Below are 13,124 nucleotides of genomic sequence, written 5' to 3'. Positions count from 1 at the left end.
TCAGAATTGAATGGACTGATGTTATAAAATAGCAGAAGTGTTTGTGTCACAAGAATGCCAGAAAAAAAATATTACAAAATCTTTGGCAGTAAACACATAGGGGGAGATTTACTAAATCTGGCACACGCACAACCTAGTGCAGCTGTGCCAATCAGCCGCCAAAAAGCTTCTAACTTTGGCTTGTTCAATTAAGCTTTGACAACAAAACATAGAAGCTGATTGGTTACTATTCAGAGCTGCTCCAGATACTGTGTGCACCAGTTTTAGTAAATCTCCTCCATACTGCATGTAATCCAACCATTTATTTAGCTGTTTATTAATTTGCTGTTCTGTTTTAATCTCAAAATAAAAAAAATACTCTAAAAATAAACAGTCTGTTCTACATCAAGTAGAGGAGGAAACAAAATAGAAGTTTTTGTGTTTATCACACATCTTAAAGGCTAACTCCACCTTTTGCAAGATGTTATATGTTACACCAGTATTTAGGGTATAAATGTAACATGCAACCCCTCAACCCTAGAATGCCCCCCCCCATTACAGTGCATATAGTACTTTTGAAATTGGTGAGGATATGAGAAGCTCCACCTGCATAGCCACGTCATTCATTCACAGAGATCTGCAAATGAATGAACTACAAGTCCTTTCTGCCACCACAGCAGGAAAACGTGAAGTTCTGAAATAAAATCAATAAATAATAGTGCAGCTTTTTTTAATAAACCAAATCATATAATGAAAAAAAGTGATGAATATTTAAAGTGTCTCTGTGCTTCAAAAAATATACATAAATATTTCATGAATCTATAAAGTGTCTCCGTGCTTCAAAAATATACATAAATATTCCTGAATCTATAAAGTGTCTCTGTGCTTCAAAAATATAAATAAATATTTCATGAATCTATAAAGTGTCTCTGTGCTTCAAAAAATATAAATACATATTTCATGAATCTATAAAGTGTCTCTGTGCTTCAAAAAATATAAATACATATTTCATGAATCTATAAAGTTTCTCTGTGCTTCAAAAATATAAATAAATATTTCATGAATCTATAAAGTGTCTCTGTGCTTCAAAAAATATAAATACATATTTCTTGAATCTATAAAGTGTCTCTTTGCTTCAAAAAATACAAATAAATAATGCATATGCAGCTCTCCAAACTCTTTGAAAGCCCCTCGGTATGGGCAGGGAGCAGGAGGAAGAGTTGGCAGGAGCCTGGCACTGCACTTCTGATCCACTGATTGTGGATGTAATGCCTTGTAAAAAAAATAATAATACATAGACTTTTTTCCTGCAAAAATATGTGCATTTATTATTTTTTTCAAAGGTGAACGTAGTCTTTAAAAAAAATAGCTGAATAAATTTACACAAAGCATATTTGGGAGCTAAATTGGATCAGGCTTCCCAATGAATATTTAAAGTGTATCCATATCCAAGAAACAAAATTTGTTTTATTGCTTGCCAGTCCTTATATGAGGCACTGCATTTTATTTCTTTTTTGCTTCTTTCCTTTTATTTTCACCTGGTAATCCTGAAAATAAAACACTTACTCTTCTTGTGTGACTATCCTCACATTTTGAATGTACAATATATATGGAGGGTTGCCACCAAGGTTGGACTACTAAGGTAACTGACTATATTTATCTCCATTACATGGGGGATGGAGAGATGAATAGTTTACCGAGAAAAGATAACAGGCAGTGACAAGGAAACTGAATTTCTGGCAAGATCAACAGATATTTTCTGTATTTGCTGAAAATGTTTTTAGCCTGAAAAATTAAAACATGTGCAACCACCACATCTAAGGTCTATTAAGCTATGCTATATTACATTTATGTTCTATGTTTTTAGAATTACTAATGATCACACCCATCGATAGTTGCATATAATCTTTTCTCTTATTTAATCAGCATGAAGGTGCCTACGTAGTACACAGTGCATAGTGTAGGCTTTGATAAGTATATGGGTAAAGCTCCTACCTGAGTCTAGTGACAACCTTGAAATCTTGAGAAATAATCAAACATACGGTTGTAGATAAAATGCAGCTGAGTGCTGAAAATGAGAGAAATGGTTAATGCATACAGACCAAGTTCAATAATTTCAAGTGAAATCACAATTTTGGCATTAGAGCATCGACAAATGTAATATGGCAGTTCACTTCCTCTGTCTAGTCAATACAATTGAAATGTAAGCCCCTTGGTGAACTCACAGATTTGTGTTAGAGCCCTGAATTAATGCACAGTAACAGATACCTTTCCAAAACAACAAAGTAGCAATGAATGTGCTGTCTTCTTAGTATACTACACACTGACACACTGAAGAAACAACAGGTCTCCTTAACTTCTTGCCAACTGAGCGCCCACAGTGAAAATTTCTGTGGGCGGACGGCATGGTCGGACTGACAACTCATGGGGCCCCCGGGCAATAGGGGATCATGGGGCCCCTTTGTCCTCGCCAACACCCAAAAAAGCCTATGAAAAAGCCAATGAAAGGTACCAGGGGCATCTCATGGGGCCCCCTACTGACCACGAGCCCTCGGGCAGTGCCCGAGTGCTCGAATGGTCAGTCTGCCCCTGGCGGACGCCACAGGCATCCATCACATACTTGTACATCGTGAGGCTGCTGCTGAGTTTTGGGTGTATGCTCACATGCCCCCTGCTGATCTGTGCTGTGATTGGCCACAGCACAAGTTGATTAGAAGGTTACAGCCAATGATTGGGGCTGTTTACCAGCTGATTGGCTGTGCCCAATTACAAAACCTGTATTTACAAATCTCTACACAGACTGTGATCTGGCTTTTTTTTCTATCTGAACTCAACTCTTAGTTCAGATAGAACCAACAGCCAGATCTGTTAGTAAAAGCAGCACACATTACACTTGTTATGCACACAATTAACCTCTTGATTGCCCTGCTGATCACCCTGTTACCCAGATAGTGTTGTTAGTTCAGGGTACAATATTCAATAGTACAGGGACTTTTTTTCCTTAAAAAATATGCACATTTCTTGTTGTTTTTAAAGGTGAACTTAGTCTTTAAAAAAAATAGCTGAATAAATATACACAAAGCATATTTGGGAGCTAAATTGCATCAGGTTTCCCAATGAATATTTAAAGTGTATCTAAATTCAAAAAATAGCTGAATAAAAAAGAGTTGAGTTCACACATTACACTTGCTAGGCACACAATTAACCCCTTGATTGCTCTCCAGATCACCCTGTCACCCAGATAGTGTTGTTAGTACAGGGTACAATATTATCACTGATCACTGTGTTAGTGTCACTAGCAACATCAGAGTCAGTTAGTCAGTTTGTGTTCTTCCCAGCCAGTGTCAGTTAGCACCAGATTGCCTGCCGCACTATCACAGTCACACACCATATGTTGCTGATCACCACCATTACATATATAGTGTCTACAGCTGTGTAAATTCCAGTATATATATATATATATATATATATATATACTATCGTTTGTAGATTCTCTAACAAAAACCAATTAATATACACTTATTGGGATTTTTATTTTATTAAGGACATGTAGCACAAACACATTTATGAAGAAATTAGAGTTTCTAAATGTCTTTTAATAGGATATGCTTTATAACAGAATGTAGAAAATATTTATTTGGTTCTTTTGTTTGTTTATATGATAAAAACATCAGTGGTGATCAAATACCACCAAAAGAAATCTCTATTAGTATAAAAAAATACATATATTTCATTTAGGCACAGTGTTGCTGAACAGAGCAATTGCCAGTTAAAGTAGCACAGTGCTAAATAGCAAAAAATGCCCTGGTCGTGAAGGGGGTAAGACCTTCCAGAGGTCAAGTGGTTATGGTTCACCTTGAAAGCAGCTTTCTTACCAGACAGTTTACTTCATCCAACCAACACCACTCTAAAATAATTCCCCACATTTAGCTGGCAGTCTTTCCTTGACTATGCAACACAGTCTATCACACTAGCTCCTGACTAGATGAACAGATGGCTGAAGATATTGCAGTTCTAGATTGTAGAAAAGTAACGCAATTCAAGAAATCTAGGAGACAGTCACTGTAGTGCAAAGAACTTATCTGCAGAGAGCACATAGCACTTACACTGCAGCAGTCAGCTCTGCTTAGTCCTGCTAGACTGACTAAAAAACTATTTGAATCCATTCCAGAGTCTCTAATTTTTTCTTTATTTTTTTCTAGGCAATGAACACACAACAATATGACTAAAGAATCCAGCAGGATTTCACCATTTAGGTACACATGTCCTACCTTTGTAAAGCTATCCTATAGAGGTAAATTGTGGTAGCCATTTTGGGATAGTCTGAATTTCAGTGGTCTACATTGCTTACTAGCCGTTAGGGACAGAGCGAGCTCTAATGGCAAGTACACAATGGGCAGCATAACATTGTTCCAACTCTACATGTATACATTTTTATGTGGAGAAATTGAGTCAAATATACATACAAGTCATGTATGCCTTACGTAAATAACATAAAAGATGTTCTGCAACTGCAGCTATTGGTAGGTGTGTATATTCATAATTCTGAATATTTAAAAGTGGCAACAAAGCACAAAAAAATGTTTTAATGTAGATTGATCAGTCTAAAGACGTGCACATTTAAATAGGAAAACACCTGTCTAAGACTAGATTCACATTTACCTGTGTTTCAAAATCATATATATACTGCATGTTGTGGTGCAGTGCCACTTATTTTGAATGCCACTGCATATATACAGAGTAGACAATTGCACCTGTGCTACAGCACACAATAACTGACAGATGTGAATACCCTGTACATTTTGGTGCTCTGTATTGCCCAAAAGTAGTGCAGATAGATTAAGCATCCATTGAAAGTTAATGGACCGCCTCAACAAAACACAGAAAGAGACGTGCTTAGGTATAAATCAGCCCTTAAAGTGTTAGTATACTTTTACCTTCAGGTAAGCTTATAAGAAAACTTTCAAAACATAAAAATAATACCATAGCACAAAAATGAAAACAAATAATAAAATACCATCAGTGATAAAAATGTATATATATGTGTATGAAATTAATAAAGTCCACTGTCCCAAAGAAAAAAGTGCTCCAATCAAAGAAATAGTGGCAAAAGAAATTTTGTAAACTTGAAAATTTGAAGAGTTAGGACTACAGAATATCGGGGTTCCGTGACGTGACTCTGTAGTTTACGACGTGAGCACTAAGAATGCAAGAGGGAATGATCAGATTTCATCAGAGAATATATTCCAGTAATTGAAGTCATTGTTTAGTAATCCTCTTGTACAGACGATTTTTAGTCCAGCGCAGCAGGTGGTAAAACAGTGAGTAAAAGGTAAATTTAGGCTTTAAAGTGGAACTAAATCCCTTTACAGCTGAAGGCTGTGCCATCTAAACTTCTAATTAGATGACCAGTTGCAATGGTGCTGCACATGTGACCAGCTATGACCCCAGCCTTTTGAGGGTTTGAAAGATCAATTGAGAGCTGACCTAAGCACACTAATAGCAGTTATAACAAGAGGCATACCTTGAATGTTGACAATCCTGCTGCCCAAAGGAGGCTACATTGCTCATTCACAGAGTGGAGGATGTAGCTACTGTAAGACCGGAAGTGTGATAGTGACCGGATCACCAGATTTTCAAGCAAGAGTTTTTTTTTCCTTTATTGGGATTCATCCTGGAGAACACATCTCATCTAAAAGCTTGTCTGACTCTTAAGCCATTACAGCTAGGAGTCCATTAAATTTGGTGAGTATGGAAATTACGGATGGTGTGGGCACGTTGAATTTCTTTTGACACTATTTCTTTGATTGGAGCACTTTTATCACCGTTTATTTGGGACAGTGGACTTTATTAATTTCATACACATATATATAATTTTTTTATCACTGATGGTATTTTATTATTTGTTTTCATTTTTGCGCTGTGGTATTATTTTTATGTTTTGTTTTTATTTATGAGCAGCAGCATTAATTAATTAATTGATTGATTTTAGGCACGGGTTTATTTTACACAATTATAAGAAAGCTCACCTGTAGGTATAATTAATGTCTCCTAAACGTGCACTGATATTAGCTCTTTTTGGGATTCGACGCATACCTATGCCAATCCTTCAGAGCACTGTGCCGAGGTCCCGGACATCCGCGTGCATGCCAGTCAGACTGCTGAAGCTCACGAACCCGGAAGAAAGACTGGGTGAAGATGGAAGCTTCTGCAACAATGACAGTGTGCCTCTGGAGGGCTTCATTTTAAAGTAAGTCCTTCACAATGGGCTAGTATGTGATGCTTTCTAGTACATTATGACATTACCTTACAGGGGATTTTTTTTCCAGTGTGGTTTACTATAAACAGCAACAGCAGGTCAGAATGTAAAAGTAGGCTTTAGTTAAGGCAGTTCTGCAAACATTAGTAGATGATGTTTTAATTCAGCCACTGTAGTTAACCAAGTCTGTCTTTAATTGTACATCAGCAAAAAGTTAAACTAGCAATGAAAGTCATGCTCACTGCTAATGGGGCAGAGCCATAATGACCTTAACATATTGATGGGATCCACACCGGTAGCCTAATTGACAACTGGCTCTGACTTTTCTGGCCAGAGCCGTCCATGCGCACCCCCTCCCAGGCCTGTAGCTGAAGTCATTACAGGGGAAGCAGAGAGTGGAAGGAGTAATCTCTGACGCTGAAAGTCATTGACCTATTCTATTAGGGGATACTGAGAGATAATTGATCAGTGTTAATGTGTCAACTCAGTCAGCTCTCACTCTCAGCCTACATTCGCACTTGAGAGATCTTAAGCTTTCTTCCCTTAGCCTGACTGCATTTGACTATGCGCAACATGCAGAATACAGGTCTCTGTTCATATTTCTATGTGCAGTCACCCTACACTCCAAGCCTTACGCTCAAAAATTTACACATGCTTTTTATTTTTTTTAGTATATTTTTTTTAGTATATTCTGACATTTTTAATGGGTGTACTTGTAAATGCATGATACTTATTTTTTGTATCTTTTGTTCCCATTTTTGCACCTGAAAAACTAATTTCCTTCTCCGGAACTGCTCTCTTCCTCTTGTCCAGGACAGGAAACAAATTCCTAAAGCATGAGACATGCAAAAGACTTTTCAGATGTCTGTCAAAAACACATTGCATTCACTAGGAATATGCTCTGCTTTGGTGTGAATATAGGTCTCAGTATCGGACAGCTTCAGTGTGACACAGACATTAAAGCATCAGGGTAGGTATGAATATTTATTATTTTATGCACCCACAGTTTCTCCTTTATGGGTTTAAAAGCAGTAACAATCAAGGTGCCTAAAGCTTGGCTTCAAGGTGCTGAGGATTGTGGTACATATTTAAGATGTGACCTTCCAAAGGATTTAACAAGGAGCAATAGTATTTTTACAACAGATGCTTATGTTGTCCTTTTATTACATTGCAAGTTTTGATTTGCCTTTATAGCTGTTACTTGTCATCAGGGGCGGACTGACAACTCATGGGGCCCCCGGGCAATAGGGCATCATGAGGCCCCTGTGTCCTTGCCCAAACTCAAAAAAGCCTATGAAAAAGGTACCAGGGGCATATCATGGGGCTCCCTACTGACCCCGAGCCCTCGGGCAGTGCCCGAGTTTCCAAATGGTCAGTCCGCCCCTGCTTGTCATTGAGTGCCCCTGTTTGGTTTAATATTATCTGATATTCCCAAATCACTGGGGCAATGCCAATATCATAGCAAGTGTAAAACGTACAGTCTTCAACCTTTTTTTCCATGGCATTTAGCCACCCATGTTGTCCTGATTTAGCATTCTTCTGTATTGTATGGCTATCCTTTGACACATTTACATAATTCTGTATTAACAGAAAATATAATCAAAAAACATTCTATTCCAACTACTGCCACTTAAATAAAAAAAAAAAGCAACAATAAAAATATTTGTTTGGGGCGCATGCGCGGCCAGGGACGATGGCGGCCGCACTGTAAGTGAGCTCCGCTCATCCCGGCCAGTGAAGACTCACCCGACACTTGCCTCCGCTCCTCTTCCGCTGCGGGTGAGTCACCCGTACTCTGCACCCGGCCCGGCACCTGAGCAAAGGCTTGATGGGGAAGAGGCCCCCCTCCCCGCAACCACGTGACCCGCGGCCCTCGCCGCTCCGGAGGTTCCTCTCCAGGCCACAATCCCCAGCCTCAGGTATGACTGAGAGCCCAGGGAGAGATCGCGGCCCCCCGGTGGTCGCAGACAGTACTGCACCCACAGACACTCCAGCCTCTGCCCTGACACACTCCCTGCTGGAGGACTATGAGCCCCAGCATGCTACTGCAAGGGCTGCGGAGCACTCTGCCTCAGAGAAGCATCCTCTTTCCACCCTGGTACCTCAACAGGCCACCCAGTCACCTTCCCTCACATTGTCAGCGTTGGATGACAAGCTACAAAATTTTTTGCGCAACATTACCGCGTCCATATCCGCTGAAATTGGAAAGCTGGCCTTGGAGCTTAGAGGGGAAATTATCCAGATTGGAGACCGCACGGACAGACTGGAAAATGAGTTTGATGATCTGGTTCAATACGTCCACGTGCTGGAAGAGGATAACGCTTACCTGAAGCATTCCATGTCCTAAATGCAGCTCCAGCAAGAGGATCTGGAAAACAGGGAACGGCGCCAAAATATCCGTATCCGCGGTATGTCCGAGTCTATTGCAGATGCACAGTTGCACCGTCACCTTTTGTCCTTCTTTACCGCGACTGCCCCCTTGGTTCCAGAAGCAGTTTGGCATATGGATAGGGCTCACCGCTCCTTGGGCCCAAAACCTGCTGAAGGCACCAGATCTCGCGACGTTATTGTTCGCTTTCATTTTTTTCAAAGCAAAGAAGCTCTACTTTCTGCTGTTCGCCATAAATCGTCTCTGGAATTTCAGGGGGACAGACTCCAACTCTTCTGTGACCTGTCCCCGATTACACTGGCTAAGCGACGAGATCTGAAACCGATCACCACACATCTTCAACAACACCGTGTCCCTTACCGCTGGGGGTTTCCCTTTCGGCTGATCGTAACTAGGGACAATACCCAAGTTGTGCTCCGTGATCTTCATGAGGCGGACTCCTTCTTAAAACGCCTGGGACTTCCACCTCTGTCTGAAGATGTATCCCCACTGCCACCAACTCCGTCTCGTCCATCCGCTACCCCCAACAAGATCTGGACCCCAGTTCGCAGAGGTCGGAAGAGACTTTCTCGTACCCCACAACGTCCGCGTCTTCCTCGGTCAACTGATCCACCTGCTTGACGATTCTCTGGGGCGCCCTTCTGAATCCGGTGATGAACCTTCCTTCCTGGGTTTTTGGTTCTTTTTGTCTTTACATAATTTTCCCACAGGTTTACCTTATCTGTCCGGCCAAATTGTCGGGTGTTTTTCATGGTTGATTTTTTTTTTTTTTTCTGGCCGGGCTCGACGATCTTTCCGATGTCCTGGTTGTCGTGTTGCCCCCGACTTTGTCTAGCCATAGGCCTAGACAACTTGGGTCCCATTGTTATCCCCGAGTTTATATCCTTGCGGATACTTATTAGTGTTAGTTCTCTGTTTTTTGTTTTTTATACTATTACTTTGCACTGTACTGTGTTATTCAACTGTCTTATGTTTTTTGTTTTTCACTATATTACATCGATGGTATTCCATTCATTTTTCATGCTATTACATGTAGGTCAGTTGTCGTTGTTTCATAATGGCGTTGAGGTTTCTGTCATATAACGTCAAGGGCCTCAACTCCATTCAAAAACGGTGGATGGCTTTGAGGGAATTCCGATCCTCTGGAGCAGACATTATTTTTGTCCAAGAAACCCATTTTAAATCAACTGGCTCTTTTCGTTTTGCCTCGAGATTTTTTCCCCAAGCCTACTCGGCCTTTAATCCTTCTGGGAAGGCCGGGGTGGCAATCCTTATTGGGTCACACTGCTCCCTTCGGGTTGTTTCCTCCAAGGTTGACCATCAGGGTCGTTTTATTATTTTAGAGTGTATGCATGGCGAGACTCCCCTTGTTCTGTTGAATTTATATGCTCCCAATACAGGTCAACTGCAATTCCTATCCCAAACGCTCGCTAATCTAGACTCTATTACTACCTCGCAGGTGATTGTAGGGGGAGATTTTAATCTGATTGTTTCCCCCCATAAAGACAGGAAAGTGCTTTTTGAGTCCACCCCCTCGAAGCGGCAATGCTCCTCTTCAAAATCTTTCCGTAAATTGATTAGGGAGCATCGTCTCTTTGACGCTTGGCGGATTAAACACCCCCTTCATAAACAATTTACATTTTACTCCAACCCTCACAGTAGTTATTCCCGCCTAGATCATTTTTTCATCTCTGCCTCTTTGCTCCCACTTCTGGTTTCCTCTGAAATCAATCCCATCACTTGGTCTGATCATGCCTCTTTGACCTTAAATCTTTTTTTTCCCCCTGCTATGCCCAAACCGTGTCACTGGCGCCTTAATGAGACATTTCTTTCCACAGACCATCTTAGGGATGAATTGTCACGGGGACTCGATTCATACTTTACTCTTAATGTCGGTTCCGTAACTTCTTCCTCATCTCTGTGGGAGGCCCACAAGGCGGTTTTCCGTGGACTCTGTATCTCCATGGGTTCCCGTTTAAAAAAGTCCTCGGCGAGTGCTAGGGCCTCTCTCATACAACAGCTCTCGTTGGCGGAACGTCAGTTACTGAATAAGCCATCTATTTCAGGGCTTCAGGGGGTAACATTTCTACGTGACCCAATTAAAGCCCTTGACTCCAGTAAGACTGCACAATCTCTCCTTTGGGTTAGACAGAAATTTTATGAATTTTCTAACAAGCCACACCGTATGTTAGTCAACCGTCTCAAAGCCCAGTCCCCCTCCACGATGCCCGACCTTCTACTACAGCCTGATGCATGCCCTACTTATGATCCTCGGGCCATGGCAACCCTTTTTGGCTCATTCTATGGGAAATTGTATAACTGTTTAACCCCGGACCTTCACCCTTCTCTCACACAACCATCGTTTGATAATTTTCTTGACCCCTTGCTACTTCCGAGAGTATCACCCTCAGACATTGACGCTCTTAATGCGGATGTTACGCTAGAGGAATTATTGGATACAATTAAACACCTCCCTTCTCGTAAAGCCCCGGGACCGGACGGACTGCCCTACTCCTACTATAAATCTTTTATTGGTACTCTGGCCCCTCATCTCCTATCCCTTTACCGAGATCTATTTAAGGGAATCATACCCCAGACTGACTTCTCCCGTGCATATATCTCGGTTATTCCTAAGCCTGATAAGGATCACCCTATCGTAGATAACTATCGCCCTATTGCCCTACTTAATTCCGATTATAAGATTTTTACTAAAATCTTGGCCAATCGACCATCCGGTATTATTTCCAAGCTCATCCACAGAGATCAGGTGTGCTTTGTACCTGCCAGACAGGCTGCGGATAACACCAGGAGATCTATTGATCTGGTTGATCTGGTCAACCGTTCCTCTACCCCTACTGTGTTATTGAGCTTGGATGCCCAAAAAGCCTTTGACCGTTTAAGCTGGCCTTACATGTTCATGGTTTTGGAGCGATTTGGTTTCAGGGGTTCATTTGTTGCAGCTTTGAAGGCCTTTTATTCATCCCCTTTCTCACAGGTCAGATTAGCTTCCTTTCTCTCACCCCCCTTTCAGATGTCAAATGGCACTCGTCAGGGATGTCCACTCTCTCCCCTGCTGTTCATTCTCTGTCTGGAGCCATTGGCTGTTGCCATCAGGTCGAATCCGGATATCCGGGGGATACAATCCCATTCTCATGAGTACAAATTATCATTATTTTAAGATGACATCCTCCTCACACTTACGAGTCCCCACACCTCTTTACCGATTTTGCACAAAATTTTGAAACAATTTGGGGCTTTATCAGGTTATAAGGTCAACACGTCCAAAACTGAGGCACTTTCAATACATGTTTCTCCTGTTGTTCTTTCCTCCCTTCAGGCAGCCTTTCCCTACCGGTGGTGCACCCACTCTTTAAAATATTTAGGCACCAACCTTACTTCCTCTTACCAATCCATATACGAGGCCAATTTTCCCCCACTGTTTATAGCAATTTCTCACTCCCTGAAACACTGGGATGCCTTGCCTATCTCTTTCCTCGGTTGTATTAATGTCTTAAAAATGACCGTACTACCCAAACTTTTATATCTGTTTGCAACCCTCCCCGTACCCGTTCCTATGTCCAAGCTTCACTCCCTTCAGAAATCTTTCTTACATTTTATTTGGCACAACAGGCGGCACAGGATTGCTCGTTCTGTTCTGCTTTCCCCACGTTCTAGGGGAGGCTTGGGAGCACCGGATATAATAACATACTATTTTGCAACCCACCTTCGCTTTCTTCTGTCATGGTCCATTCACTACCCTCCCAATACATGGACTGAGATCGAGTCTTTACAATTGTCCCCAGTTCATCTGTGTTCCCTTCTCTGGTCGACCTCGGCGGTGGATGTTCATTCTTTTCGCCACTCACTCCTAGGCCCCATGCTTTTTTCATTGACTGTTTGGCAGAAATGTAAGGCTAAATTCACATTGGCTTCTCAATGCTCCCCACTGACAAATATCCTTCATAACCCTAATCTTCCAGACAATATGGCCATGTCCCGGATGTCTCTTTGGGTAGCATCTAACCTTTTTCAACTACGTCACCTGGTACACCCGGTGACTCGTAAGTTACATTCATTCTCGGATCTCCAGAGGAAAGCCTCTCTACCCCCTCATCATCTATATGTATACCTTCAAATACGCCACTTTTTCTCTACTCTATCACCCTCATTGAGCTTGGGGAAACCTACCCCCTTCGAACATCTATGTATGGAAGGTCCCCATCAAAGGGGTATTGTCTCTAGCACCTATAAAATTCTTATGGAGGCCCCCCCTTTGTCCAATGACGCTCACCTTTATATGCGTAGGTGGTCTCAATTTATACAACGTGATATTGACTTATTAACGTGGAAGAAAATATGGGATAATGCATCTAAATCCTCTATTTGTGTGGTTTTTAAGGAAAACATATACAAGATTATGATGTTGTGGTACAAAACCCCGGAAGTTCTTCATGTTTATAATCCGAGTGCTTCTCCTGCCTGCTGGCGCTGTAGTAG

The sequence above is a fragment of the Staurois parvus genome, unplaced genomic scaffold (assembly GCF_062004578.1).
Source record: "Staurois parvus isolate SC_StPar_1 unplaced genomic scaffold, SC_StPar_1.0 ptg000139l, whole genome shotgun sequence".
Classification (NCBI taxonomy): Eukaryota; Metazoa; Chordata; class Amphibia; order Anura; family Ranidae; genus Staurois; species Staurois parvus.
This window is presented reverse-complemented; position numbering follows the sequence as displayed.